At 46.1% G+C, this 15,545-nt stretch overlaps 1 long non-coding RNA gene across 2 annotated transcripts; it reads left to right on the top strand.

Annotated features, from left to right (window-relative positions):
* Positions 1-5,942: 5,942 nt before the first annotated feature.
* On the top strand, positions 5,943-9,970 carry LOC135387435 (uncharacterized). Of its 2 annotated transcripts, XR_010421112.1 has the most exons (4): positions 5,943-6,162; positions 6,284-6,335; positions 8,606-8,776; positions 9,627-9,970. It is a non-coding gene; the product is annotated as an uncharacterized LOC135387435 (long non-coding RNA). The 2 variants fall into 2 exon arrangements; XR_010421111.1 differs by having other exon boundaries at positions 8,606-9,970.
* The last annotated feature ends 5,575 nt before the right edge of the window (positions 9,971-15,545 follow it).

The raw sequence follows: 15,545 nt of genomic DNA, 5'->3' as shown, positions 1-15,545 counted from the left end.
TCCTGACCTCTGAGTAGGTGGTGATGCGTGAGCCATGTGTGCCCAATCCTCAATCTCGCGTAAACAACTTCGGATGATCTGTTGATGTGTTCAGTCCGATGCGGGGGGGGGGGGGGGGACGTGTGGCTGTGTGAGGTGTAGCTTGTTATTATCTTCTTTGTCCCACTCCTGCTGCCACTGTGTGTAGACAGCTCTCTTTAACACTGGCAGGATATCTTGGTAGGGTAGTCCTAGAGCTAGGTCCTAGGAGTTAGGTTATGTTGGGTTGGGTTAGACTAGGTCTTGATGATGATTGGGGGTGCTTGAACTTTTATGGTGACGCTGGTTAGGTTATGTTGGGATATGCTAGGTCTTGATGATGATTGGGGTGCTTGAACGTGCATTTGCACATGCCACGTGCATGTTGCAGCTCCCCGGACTACGAAAAATTGTCACGAAATTAAGCGATTAGTCCCTGCATGGTTGCATTTGGTGTTTGCCACTCAATCTTTGACCTCCAATCAGGTATTCTCAAGGCACCCAACGTGCCTCTTAACCACCACCAAAGACCTTACAATCCCTTCCCCCACATGACAAGGAACTGACAAAAGAGCCAGAAGAGCCCGGAAAGTCAGCAGATAGGGATAAGACGAAAATCAGTCTTATAATTGCATAAAAAGGGCTTAATCGCTTGCACGTCTAACGAGCTAACGAGTGGCGGGAAATTCAACAACACGTACGGGAAATTCAAAAAGACATGCATGTCACACATTACGCGTGGCGTATGATACACCCTTCACGTATCGCGCGAAGAGCGCCGTGCACGTGTTTTATCACGCGCCCTTCTCGACGTGTGCCACTCCATTCGTTAGCTCGTTACGCGTGCAAGCGATTAAGCGATTGTCATTCGAATTCACATCGAGATCGCAGGACCAGGTTACCGCGGCTGATGCTCATTGTAAAGAGTAGAGCCAGCACAAGTCGTCTTCGGTAGATGGCTCAACCCGCAACTAAACACGCCAATTTCTCTGCACCACGCTCTTGACTTTCTCTTCCCTTTCGAAAGCATTACAAGCACTTGGAAAGTCTGAACTACTTTGGAGAAACTCCGGAGCTACTCCGCATGGACTTGGTGTTCACAAGCATCGTGTGGCCACCCACGATGCGTTATCTCCGGGGAAGTACTGTGAAACAGTTGAACGAATCTTTACCAAGGCCGAGCGACGTCCTGCGAGGAAACGTTATTAGTTAAATCAATTGTAATCACGCAATTAAATACAGTCAACCCTCGTTTTATGAACACTCGATCTGTGAATTCCCTCGCTTTATGAACAGTTTGCTGAGAAACCAACGTTTTGTGAACTTTTCCGTTTCAACGATTCCCTCGTTTTGTGAACTTTTTTTTTTCCGTGAAGCATTCGTTGTTCACAAATCGAGGTTTGATTGTAATCGGTTATCAGAATAAATGACTTGCTATTTGTACATACACATCAAGTTTGACATCAAGTTTGCCTCATCCACATCTACACGGTTGTCCCAGTGTAGCAGGTTCCTTGATGTCGCGCTGGCACGATCACAGGTTCCCTCTAATAACGTAAGTTGAGAACCACTGCTCTAAGGGAAAAGGAAATTTTTTGGTCCCTTTGGAAGGCTAACTTTCAGAGTAACTGGAGTCTGGGGGTCTAGAAGCTGTAATTGCTCCACAATTTGCTCCTTTTCGAGTGTAGGATTATAGCAGATAGAGGGGTATAAGTATCTTGCAGGGATGGGCATAAAGACATTTTTTTGAGTATTTAAATATAAATACAAAATACGTTGTTGAAATAGGTATTTAACTGCTCTGCATAAAGACTTTTCAATATGGGTATTTAAATACCATGACTGCTGCTATGAACACTGTGGGGAAGACGTCATCTGGAATTATAGAAATGATGATGATCATATCAACAAATCAGCAAGGAACAATACCATTTCAATTGCATTTGGGGGGGCACTCTAATAGCAGGGGGGCCTCTAATAGCAACTGCTCTCTCTTTCTGTTTCTCTCCCTGCTAGCGCATTGCTCAATCTCTGGATCAGGTTCAGCAGCTTTGGCTCAATTGTTGTTCTACAAGAAATATCATGGCTATGCAATGATATTCGAGGAAAGAGAGATTGGCAATTTTCATTTAAAAAATGAATGAAATGAAATGTTTCCTATGAAGCGAATCTATGATATTTGTCGGTATTATGGTTCAATACAGGGGCGTCGGAAGGTGGAGGGAAGGGGGCGGACGCCCCTCTTAATCTCTGGCTTTGGGGGCCTCGCAGCTCCCCCAACCAACTTCCATGCACAGAGATCAGAAGTAGAGTTCCGGGATTTAATTTGAAAGATGTTTCAATTTCATAATGACGAGTTTATTATTTTTCGAGAAATCCGAGTTTTTCGTCGTTTATTCATTTTTTACACTTGTGTTTATCTATGAAATTCGCACAAAAAAAAAAAAAAAAACGACGGATCTACTCAGAAAAAGAATTAGACGCCGCCTTGCAGAAGCGCTTACCGTTATGTGGCAGAACTCGCCGACAACGCCTTCTGACAGGGTGTCTTTTTTTAGGCGATACAGATTTTTCATTAAAAAAAACTAGATGGGCTATAGACATGCTGCTTTCACTTCTATCATCTCTGGGCCGGCGGACGTTCTTGGCCATACGTTGCTCGACCGTCAAATCACTAATTACATAAAATACGTTAATCAACTTTTTAATTATAAATGCTACGAAGTTGTCCCAATGAGAACATCTGTTCCTTTCGGTGACCTGATATCGTAGCCGTTTTCACAACAAAAATCCGTTCGGTAGATCGTCCGCAAAAAGATTAGTGAAGGAACACAATTTTTTTCTTTATTTTGTTCATTGCGCATCTTAGGAGACCCATCTTTCATTCACTTCCAATGTGGGAGGGGGAAAGAGCACACTGTCACCTCTTGCGTTCTGGAAAAAGATTTACAGAAAATACAACCTAAGATAAGGGCAGTTCCGATAGCGTCGCCTGTGTGTTTTTGTTTTGTTTCCGCGAGTTAAAGCTCGTCTTCGACGCATGAGGCGGCACTGTGGCGGCATCTTTGACGCATGAGGCTCCTTCGCAATCCCACATTGGGGTGAAGGAAAGACGCGTCTCCGAAGATGCACAATGAAGTAAAAGAAGAAAAAAAAAGGTGTTCCTTCACGAATTTTTTTGCGGACGATCTACCGAACGGATTTTTGTTCTGAAAACGGCTACGATATTGATTGATTGATTGATTATGTGTTTAATGGCACAAAGGCAACAAAGGCCATAGAGCGCCAAAACTATGGTGAGTGTGTCGGAGATGATTATGGGAAAGATGATGTGAGAGAGAGTGTGGTAGTTAAAACCTATCTACAGGTATGAGCGATGAGCGATGATTGATTGACCAGGATAAGAGAGAGGGGGATGACGATAGCAAGCGAGCATGGCAGTTAAAAGCTATCTACAAGTGTGACAATGATATTTACATGAGGAGTTCGGTGATAATGGATAAAAGCGGAGCAATGCTTATCATCTACATCTGACTAAGAAACCCACACGTGGTCAAAAATTTGATTACGTTATCAAACGGCACAAGAGGGGTGTCACCCAGTAGAAGGGCTGGGTGGAGTGGGACATGGTATCTGTAGAATGCGGTGAAATACTGTTGGCGTTGGTGTTCGAAGTGAGGGCAGGATGCCAGTACGTGCAAGACAGTCAAGCTGTCACCGCAGTGCGCACAAGCTGGCGGATCCTGACCTCTGAGTAGGTGGTGATGCGTGAGCCATGTGTGTCCAATCCTCAATCTCGCGTAAAGAACTTCGGATGATCTGTTGATGTGTTCAGTCCGATGCGGGGGAGAAACGTGTGGCTGTGTGAGGTGTAGCTTGTTATTTTCTTCCATGTCCCACTCCTGCTGCCACTGTGTGCAGACAGCTCTCTTTAACACTGGCAGGATGTCTTGGTAGGGTAGTCCTAGAGCTGACTCCTCTTGTGACAACGCTCGCCGAGCCTCACGGTCGGCTCGTTCATTCCCCGGGATCCCAGTGTGGCTGGGGACCCAGCAGAGACAGATTGAAAAGCCTCGGGAACAAAGTTGGGTCGCAAGCGCTCGTACTCGCTTGACGAGGTGATTCTTGCTGTCATAGCATGAAAGCAGCGCACGCACAGAGCTTAGCTACGATATCAGGTCACCGAAATGAACAGATGTTCTCATTGGGACAACTTCGTAGAATTTATAATTAAAAAGTTAATTAATGTATTTAATGTAATTTGACGGTTGAGCACCATATGGCCAAGAACGTTCGCCGGCCCAGAGATGATAGAAGTGAAAACAGCATGTCTATAGCCCTTATAGTTTTCTAATGAAAAATCTGTATTGCCTAAAAAAAAGACACCCTGTATATCACAACCACCTGGCGGCGTGATTTGTGTGCGTCCTTTTTTTTTTATTTATTTTCCCCGTAGTCTCGGGTTTTAGTTATGGATACCAACTCCAACTTGACATTGTCGCAAGACAGCTTTCACTTGCGCCCCGTGTCTGGGTTGGAACAACTAGCTGCATGTCACATGAGCTTCCTTGTGCGCTTTGGGGAGCTTTGAGGGGAAGCAGGATCGACAGAAAAAAAAAAAAGGGAAATAAAAATCCTAGGCGCTGGACATTTTCGACGTAAACTTGAAAAATGGCCGAAATCGCCTCTCACTCTAATGCGCTCACGTCGTGTAGGGTCACTAAATACGGTACCCCCTCGCTTTTAGGCTACGCTATGTAGTGACTCCTATGTCGAGGTGCCCCTAAGCGAGATAAGACAGTACTCGCATTCCACGGATGCTTCTAGCATTATTAAAAGGACTGTCGCATGCAGCTGTTTGCAAACCGAAACTTTGTTGTGTGTGTGTGCATCACCCGGCCGATAACATTCACAAGGGTGAACATTTCACCGCAAAAAAAAAAAACGGCATACTTTGCACGCAATTTGAGCAAACGTGCGGCAAGAGCAGACGACGGATGTTGAGGGTATGGCTGAAGTCCCTCTCATAAAAACAGCCAAAACGTCACACAGAATCCGTGCGAAGGAACGAATCACCGCACGCGGAAAACTATCGCTTCGCACTCGCTTCGAGGTTCCCGCGGGTCAAGAAAGCCACTTTTCCTTGTCACGCCTTAAATGCCATCTGGAAGAGACACGTCGAACGTTCCGTGGATGCTCACTTCACAAGAGAAAACCGTTGTGTTTGGTACATGTGAGCCATTCGTAAACGTGTGTGTAACTTTACTACTGCGATCCTGAAGTCGAAAAAGATTCGCTATAAACGTTTATTTTATCCAATATACTTCTTACTTGAGTACAAAAAGACAGTTCTGCGGAAGTAGTCTAGGTCTGTCAACTAGGATTCCAGTCAACTCTCGATTTATGAACGGTTAACGTTTCAGGAAAAATTATTCCTATACTGAGGGATTCATCTAGTCGGGGAGGGTTTGGAGTGAGGAATGCGAAATGCGAGGAAATTCGGAAATCAAAGGTTGACTCTGCTGGATATTTTGAAGAATGCTAATAAAATGCTGTATGATCTTTCACATGGGCATTTGTATTTCTAGGATTTGACTAAGATTTGCTTCAAATTGCTATCAACGGCGTCAGTAGGACCACGTCAGATGCAGGGCATTCTATCACACAAGTACTCGAAGAGAGCAACACGTCAAAATGAAGACCTGCACATACGAAGAAAACAAAAACCGAAACCGAAACATGTCGTGAGGTCAGTTTCGATTTGTCTCAACTCCTTCAAGCTAACGCCATCTAGCCTGCGTCAACTAAAGCGATGCTTTAGTTGACGACGCAGCAAAAGCCAGTTTCCGTCGGCTGCAACTGAGTAAAAGCAGAAAGAAAGAAGAGAAGGAAAGACAAACTCGGGGACTTACGTCGCAGATAACTATGGTCACGGGTTGCGACACAGTGGTCGGCCATTGGACATTTTGTCCACCTGACAGACAGACGACTTGCTGAAGTAGAGTATAGCTGCGCTAGCAGCCGGCACGCTGTGCCAGCTGTGCCGCGCATACTGTCGATGGCGTGACGTCACTGAGGCAGACGACACTTGTACCCGCAGCAGGAAATATCATCGCCACAGCGGTAACACATGTTACCTGTCGAGTACGTCGACGTTTATTACTTTTGATTTGCTTATGGTTACCACTGAAAATTGCAGATACACTGCGGTTTACCGTTATGCATACATTAGAATTACTTTCCTATACGTGAAAAATGTTTGCAGGTGGAATCAACGAGGGACGAAAACGCCGAAGTATCTAAACAGCTTCTCTACAGTAAGCGCTTCAAATACCACGTAGGACTGCATTAGGGACCACCGCGAAAATGTAATGTCGAAGTGATATCATTACTTGATGAAATTAATGGCGTTAGTAACGCACTACTAACCATTGAAAAACTAATGAGTAATGTAGGCATTACTTTACAAAACTGTAATGAACGAAGGTAATGCACTACAATAAAGGTAATTTCCTCAACTCGGTGGACTATGAAAGCAGGTCCGAAATGTATAAGTATTGAATGTATACCGTACAGGTGAAATATATATTTACTACATATACAGGGCGTTCTTTTCTTTTTTTGTTGTTTAGATTTCTTTAAAGGCATCAGGATGTGAGAACAGCATAGACGACGTTTTTGCATTTGAGTCATGGCAAGGTGGACATTCTGTAATCATCTAAAGTTCATTAATTAACTCTTTAATTAGGGGATTGCGGGAGTGAGTGATTTTGATTTATCTGGCGCAAGTATAACAGAGATCAAGCTGCGCCGAAGTAGTTGTAAATGAGCAGTATTTGTGATGGGTTGTTGCCCACATCGTTGTACCGCCTGGATCATTACCAGAGCGCAAACACGCCACTGTGTACAACGTCTGGTCAAGCTAATTTCAAGGTGAATCATCAATATGTAAAACAAGGTATCTTGCGCGAACTTGGTTCGGTCTGATGATTGATGAAAGTGGTAATGTCGATGTGACTTGGTAAAAAGAGGGGTGAGACTTCGGAGTACTACAGGGTGAGGGAGTCACCAATTTACTTTACTTCACGAGGGGATCACCTAGCTCTCTACCCTAAGGGGAGCCCCAGGTGAGGGAGTCGCAGTATTCCTCTGTCCGTCGATAGAGTCACTAAATAGGGGTGCAGAGTATCGCATTCCCTTTTCCGCGCCGGAGCCGCCGTTCGGTGTCCGCGATTGGGCCCCGATTGTGTCACGTGGTTTCTCCTTCCAAGAACGCGCCGTCCATGTTGAGTCACGTACACGTTGAGACGCAAGATGGCGGGCTCGCTCGCTGGCGTGTCTCAGTGTCGCTACTCTACTCCCGATTTAGTGACTCTATCCGTCGGGACTTCGGGGCGTCCCCCAGGCGAGGGCTTACTCACTTCATTTGTTTGGACGGCAGTGTTGCAATGGGGATTTAAATGAGGCGAATGAGAACTATATATCACGGGGAAAATCAGCCACCATGTCCACAGGTATGAGCGGATTGTCTCCGATCAAGAGTGTCAAGTGAAGTGGGATGGGCATGTCCGGTACAGCTTTGAAAAATGCTTGTATCGGAGCCTCTGGAATTTAGGGCACACAAGTAGCACTTAGACTACATTGAGAGTTTCGTGACAGTGTTCGCTGATTGCTGGGTCTTGTTTCTTTAGTAGGTATGCATGAGTGAAATTACCTGCCTTTTACGATCTGCCATCTTAGTCATGTCAGGCCATAACATTCCATTCCATTCCTGACCATTCCATTTGCTTGCCAATCTTCATACATAGCTTTCTTTGCTGCTGTTTTGAGGTCATGCCGCAGAACACATTCCTGACCAATTTCGCCACCGACTGCTTGTGCGGCCCGGCGACCTGCAAGCTCATTTCCCTGGATTTCGATATGACTTCGTACCCCGCGCCAAGAGGTTGTTGACTGGACATCCCTCACAATGTTTTGATTTGATTTGATTTGGGTTTTTCTGGCGCATTAGCTACTAAGGCCATAACCCTCACAATGTGATTGGCTGTTCGTCTGTCAGATACAATGGCTGAGAGAGCGCTCAACGAATCGCTGTATAACCTCTTTCGGTAGACTTCTTTCTTGATGTGGGCCACAGACATCTTGATCGCATATAGTTCTGCCGTAAAGATGCTACAAATGCGGTTTAGCTTATCCCCTCCCATGATCAAAGCTACTACTAACGAAGGCACATGCACTTTGACGACGGGCGAGCACATTTGTGCCGTCTCTGTAGAGCTCATAGGTTTCCCCGAGGCTTCTTTATATGGATAGATATTCCTGCACAATGACTTATGGTGTCAATTCCTTTTTGTCGTCAGCACGAGATTACATGAAAATTTCTTCCACTCCAATGGTAGAATGTGAGGTATCGACTCAAAAACTGCGTTTCGGTATTCAGGGAAGTTCCATAGTTGTGATGCCAATTGAAAACGCATACTTAGTGGGAGGTACGACTCTGCGGGTCTGTTTGTAAAGAAGCGTTTGTAGCGTATTCCCATAACACATTCAAATGCAGGGTTCTCTGGGTAACTTCTTACATTCGCAGCACACGTGAACGATAGGAACAGTCTTCTCCTGTTCAAGCTACAGGTGCCAGATTCTGCACGAAGACTATCTATGGGAGAGGTGCGGTACGAACCTGTCGCCAGACGAACAGATCGGTCCTGGATGGGCTAGCAGGGGCCCTAGCAGACCCACGGACAAATGCCCCGAACAGGTCGTATGACGGATTTATATATTTTCTGTTGTGTTGCACCGCCTATACACCCCACTAGATAGGACCTTCATGATGTTTAGGGCCTTATTGCACCTCTGTCTGAGATATTTTATATGGGGTACGAAAGCTAGATAATCCTCGATAAAAGCCACTCCACGTTTAAAAAAAAACCCTGAAACGCAGACGTGCGTTGAAATATCCATGCCCGAATTTTGATATGCAAATGAGCCGAAACCGCGGCGACCCTGAGCGCAGCGCTGATTTCACGTCAGAGGGTCACGCTGTTTTGGAACGACGGAGATGAGATTGGAGTAGGTGTTGATACGCTGGCCAGGTCAACCGCTATCGGGCCAGATCATCCCACCTCCTCCGTCGCGAAGACGATGCGCTCTCGAGGCGCGTTGTTTAGGTTTCGGCTCATTTGTATATCGAAATTAGGCGATGGATATTTCATGGCACGATGCTCCTTTCAGGATTTTTAAAATATAGAATGGATTTCAACTAGGATCGTCTCCCATTCTGCTATCTCACTTTTGCACGAAATTCCGTTGATAGAGAGTTCACTATTGAATTTTATGCAATGAGCCATCTTGTACATACATACTCCCTTGGAGAGGATGTCCGTTTAGCCGTATACCTCAACTTCAAAACCGATGAAGATGATGATGACGATTGAATTTTATTGGCGCAAAAGGAACGCAGTCTAGAGTGCGTGAAAACAATGATAAAATTGTGGCTGAAAATCAGACGATTATACTAAAATAATATACTTGGTAAACTGAGTGTTACGTGGGGGCAGCTGCGTGGGAGTTGTTTCAGCCTCCTTTGTTCGTCCCCGCTACCATGCCAGGACCTCGGTGTCAAGTTGCGAAGGCGAGTTCCTGAAACTGAGCCCTCCTGTGGTGTTGAAACGACCAATGGGACTAACGCGTGTCCAAGACGGAGGTCGTCAGAATGCTGGGCTCGGGTCCGATGTCAACAAAAAGGGGAGACATCGGAGAAAACAGGGTCTTCCTTCCCTCTGACTGGACTCTGGCCGTTCACCCATGTATTCTCGCAATTAAACAGTTATCTGTTTTCTTTTAACCCTGTTTCGGCTCGCTGGTTATCCCTTTGGGTCCAAATCACGCTACCACGGAGGACCCTTGCGACATGAGATAAAAACAAAGACATAATATGATAAAATATGCATATTACAACTACATCGCAGATAGATAGCCATCGTCTCTCAGAAAGTTATAGATTCTTAGAAATGGCAGCAGTGCATGGCTCATCACCCAGTAGTAGAGCTGGATGAAACGGCAAACTGGGCTGATAAAATTCATGAAAATGGCGTTGACGGTGGGGTTCATGCAGCGGGCACGTCACAAGAATGTGTAGCACACAGAGTTGCTCTCCACAGTGTAGACACTGTGGGGGTTCCTCTCTGCGAAGAAGAAAACCATGTGTGAGGTGGTTGAAAGGGGCGTTACAGTTACAGATACTCAGCTTCGAAAGTAATCAAGTTACAGTTAGAGTTACTGACAGGAAAAAATACTCAGATACAGTCACAAATACCTTGGAAAAGTATCCGATTATGGGTGGAGTTACTTTTTACAATTCTGTACGCAAACCATATCTTACGCCTTTGGCTCATAATAGGTGTCACTCTAGAGCCACAGAGACATCCCTTCTTGGGTAATCGCACGTAATTGCAGGCAAAACATTGAAAGGAACGCCTAAACTGGGTGTAACCGAGACAGGGACATGTGAGGGACATGTGAGACGCTTGGAAACTTCGTCTTCGGGTCACAGCGGAGACATTTCAGCTCAAGATTCCCGTTCTCCTTCGTTCCGATGACTTCAAAGTGCTCTCGCTATTGTGGCCACGGTAGCGCTGACAGAACGGAGGCAACTTTGCTCGGGCTGCTCGTAGTTAGAGGCTCACAGACGGCGACGCCTTCAAACTCGGCCATTCTCTTCACTACCGCCAAAGCCGCCAAGAGAGTGGCGGGGAACAAGGAATGTCACGTGCGAGTGCGAGGGCGTGAGCACGTGCAGCAAGGGTGAGGAGGAGTGGAGCTCGTGCCTGGTGTCGGCTAGGGAGCCTCGACAGGTTGCTGCAGCTTTTCACGCGCATGGAGGATCCCGTGTCGGCGCGCCCTTCGCGCCACCTCCGGCTCGGCAACGGTGTTTCGTCGTTTTTACTCAAAAACCCTACATTTTCAAACACGCACTTCTAACTGTAACTTAATTACTTTTTTCAGTAACTTGTATATTTCTTTTTAAGTTACAGTTAGAAGTGCGTGTTTGAAAATGTACACGTACTCAGATACATTTACTAAGTTACTTAACAACCCTGGTTGTAAGTTAAACGTCGCCATGCCAGTACTGGACAGCTGTTTCGGCCTTATTGGGTCATCGTCAGCAGTACGCAGGCAGGCAACGTTTGAGCGGATGGCGTCAGAAGGTCACGTAGCACGTGATTCCTCCCGTCAGGGCAGACATGTACAAGATACTCAAAAATGTATTTAAGATAAGATAATAAATACTAACGATGGAATGTAATTAAGATAGAGTATAAATACATGAAAATTAAAGTAATTAAGGTAGAGTACAAAATACTTCAAAAAGTATTTGAAATACAATTAAGATACTATTTATCCTTGAACGCAAAAAGTCACCGGTCACTGGTCAATGCGGCAAGTCGCCGCTAGGTGACATGAATCACCAAAACCCCGCGCACTACACAAGCCGCCGCTGTGTGATAGGAGTAATCTAAACACAAGTCCCAAAAAGATGACAAAGAGATACCGCATAACTCCACTGAGTATATTTGACCCAGAACAAAGCAAACTTCTAGCAGGTCACTGCTCGGGGAGGTCAGAATTGGGCGTCACCGCGTCAGGGCACACATAATAGAACCGTCACTGGCCAAGGATTAGGACACACGGGGCAGGATCTCTAAAGGGAATCTTCCAAGAAGGGCCAATGTCCAGGTCTAGTCCGAGGGACTCAGGAAATTTCCACTGAACAAACAAGATAATGGAAATACGAGACACAGAAAATTTGAGAGGGAGATCTAAAATATGTAATTAGAGTATTGAGTAGAAAATACCATAAAATGTATTTTAAATAGAGTACAAATACACAAAGCAAAAAGTATTGAGTAGAGTACCAAAATACCGCAAATTGTATTTAAAATACAGTATTTTAAATACAATACTCCAAATACGTACAAGTCTGCGTCAGGGTATGCCAACACACCACTGAAAGCCCAGTGCAAAGCCAGTCAAGTGTATAAGGGGAAAAAAATTGATTGATTGATTGATTGATTGATTGATTGATTATGTGTTTAATGGCACAAAGGCAACAAAGGCCATAGAGCGCCAAAACTATGCTGAGTGTGTCGGAGACGATTATGGGAAAGATGATGTGAGAGAGAGTGTGGTAGTTAAAACCTATCTACAGGTATGAGCGATGATTGATTGACCAGGATAAGAGAGAGGGGGATGACGATAGCAAGCGAGCATGGCAGTTAAAAGCTATCTACAAGTGTGACAATGAGATATTTACATGAGGAGTTCGGTGATAATGGATAAAAGCGGAGCAATGGTTATCATCTACATCTGACTAAGAAACCCACACGTGGTCAAAAATTTGATTACGTTATCAAACGGCACAAGAGGGGTGTCACCCAGTAGAAGGGCTGGGTGGAGTGGGACATGGTATCTGTAGAATGCGGTGAAATACTGTTGGCGTTGGTGTTCGAAGTGAGGGCAGGATGCCAGTACGTGCAAGACAGTCAAGCTGTCACCGCAGTGCGCACAAGCTGGCGGATCCTGACCTCTGAGTAGGTGGTGATGCGTGAGCCATGTGTGTCCAATCCTCAATCTCGCGTAAAGAACTTCGGATGATCTGTTGATGTGTTCAGTCCGATGCGGGGGAGAAACGTGTGGCTGTGTGAGGTGTAGCTTGTTATTTTCTTCCATGTCCCACTCCTGCTGCCACTGTGTGCTGACAGCTCTCTTTAACACTGGCAGGATGTCTTGGTAGGGTAGTCCTAGTGCTGACTCCTCTTGTGCCAACGCTCGCCGAGCCTCACGGTCGGCTCGTTCATTCCCCGGGATCCCAGTGTGGCTGGGGACCCAGCAGAGACAGATTGAAAAGCCTCGGGAACAAAGTTGGGTCGCAAGCGCTCGTACTCGCTTGACGAGGTGATTCTTGCTGTCATAGCATGAAAGCAGCGCACGCACAGAGCTTAGCGAATCTGAATAAATCACTGAATTTTGAAGGTCGTTTTGTTGAATGTGCCGCAGAGCCAGGAGAATCGCGTAAAGCTCTGCGGTGAAAACTGTGGCGTTCGTGTTCAGGCGTGCCGTCATAATAGAATCACCTTCAAGGGCAACGGCCGCCACACCATTGCTTACTTTAGTCCCATCAGTGTAGATTGCATGGTGGTTCCCGAAGTTATGGTGAATCTCCAGGAATTCCTGGAGAATGACAGTGTGTGCAGTGGATTGTTTGTCAAACTGTGTCATTTTTAAATTGGATTGTATTAGATGTCTCTGCCAAGGCGCAGCATCGAGGACTGCCTGCTGCAAGGGAACGCCAGAGGGGCTGAATCCCACACGGGAACTCGCCGCCTCCACACGAAGCGGGAACGAGGGTACAACAGAGGGCTTTGCAAGGAAGAGTCGCTCCAGAGCGGGGTTCACACTAGAGTGTACAACTGGGTCATCGCCCTGGCATCTGTACCTTAGCGCAGCCTTCACATGTTCAAATTGTCTCCGTCTCTCGAGCGACCATTCATTGCCCTCAACATACAAACTCTTCACAGGGGACGTCCCGAAGGCACCGGTGGCGAGTCGGATGCCTTCGTGGTGGATGGGGTCCAACACCTTCAATGCCGAAGGCCGCGCCGAGCCATACACGACACTCCCGTACTCAATTACTGATCGCACAACCGAGTCATAGACCCGCAACAGTGTGACTTTGTCGGCTCCCCACGATCGATGGGATAAAACTTTGAGTATGTTGGAGGATTTCGGGCACTTCTGTTTTATATAGTTTATGTGTGGCACAAAAGACAACTTCTTGTCAAACACCACCCCCAGAAATTTTTGCTCATCAGAAACTGGTAGTGTGTTGCCACCGAGGAGCAGCGAGGGCTCAGCAAATGTGCCTCGCTTCCTAGTAAAGACAACACACGCTGTCTTTTGCGCGGAAAACCTGAAGCCGTTTTCATCAGCCCACTTAGATAGACGGTTGATCGTGAGCTGCACCTGCCTCTCAGCTGTTGAAAGATTTGATGCCGAGTAGGAAACCTGGACATCGTCTACGTACAGGGAGTACTGGACGCCAGGTGGGATGGCTCTGGCTATCGAGTTCATTTTCACAACGAATAGCGTAACGCTCAGCACAGACCCCTGTGGAACCCCGTTCTCTTGTACAAAGACGTTAGATAAAGTTGAGCCCAGACTGACACGAAACTTTCTATCTCTGAGGAAGTTATCGATGCACCTGTACATGCATCCTGTGATACCACATGCGTGTAGATCTTGCAGAATCCCGAAGCGCCATGTGGTATCGTACGCCTTTTCGAGATCAAAAAACACGGATACGCAGAACTGCCCTCGAACAAAAGCCTCTCTGATTTGTGATTCTAGGTGGAGTAGGTTGTCCTGGGTGCTCCGGCCAGAACGAAAACCGCTTTGGTGTTTGTCAAAGATGCCTGCCTCTTCCAAAACATATACGAGCCTTGCATTTACCATGCGCTCGAAAGTCTTCCCAAGGCAGCTGGTTAATGCGATGGGGCGATAACTAATAGCAGCAGACGGGTCTTTCCCTGGCTTGAGAACCGGAACCACTTCGGCTAGCTTCCAGGACAACGGAAGAGTTCCTTCTCTCCACACACGGTTAAAAAAGTGGGAAAAAATTAGCCGGAGCTCTTTGGCTGCACGTATAAGAAATATACGTACGTGCAGCCAAAGAGCTCCGGCTAATTTTTTCCCCTTATGTGTGAGGTGGGTGTGTCCAAGCCTTAGTCGTGATGAAATGACTTCGTGCAGACGACTGTCAAAAGATAGTGTTGGGCTCCCGAAGCTGCTTTTAACCAAACGAAGTTTGTTGAAGATGAAAAAAAAAAAAAAAAAAAACAAGAAATGAAGAGATTGGCTCTACCATACATGGAGACCATTCACAAACGACATATATGCTGCTCTCGCAGTTTTTTCTGCATAAAAATTATGTAAATGTTAAAAAAAAATCTGTGTAGGTGCCGTATGCAACTAGCCTTTATAAATGGCCTCTGCTGATTGGGTGTTTCTTGGAGCGCCTCGCTTTTTTTTTTCCCCATTTATTTGTCCCTGATGGATAACTACTTCCCATCGGTGGGTAAACTCACTAAGACGAACGCTACGACGCGGGACACGCTCTGCACTTCAAACAACACGTTACGATGACATAATCCTTGCCCTATTAATCCATCCGTTTATCTCTCTTGAAACAGATGTTCCACAATCAACACGTTTTTCTCTCTGTCTCCAAACAGCTGTGCCCTCCCCACACCAAACTCTTCCTCGTGCCTGATACAACACTATTTGAATCCCACTGTAAATCGTTCCCGCGCTCCAAGAAATAAGGACGATGATTGGAGTTTTTCTGGTGCATCGGCAACTAAGGGTGCGCCACAACAGTGATGGTGCATTGCAACACGGCTAGTCCCCCTCTCGTGATTACAATGCACAGTAGTTTAGTGACCAGGTGCAGTCCGGAGTAAATTTCGGAG

Source organism: Ornithodoros turicata, chromosome 3 (assembly GCF_037126465.1).
Source record: "Ornithodoros turicata isolate Travis chromosome 3, ASM3712646v1, whole genome shotgun sequence".
NCBI lineage: Eukaryota > Metazoa > Arthropoda > Arachnida > Ixodida > Argasidae > Ornithodoros > Ornithodoros turicata.
This window is presented reverse-complemented; position numbering and strand designations above follow the sequence as displayed.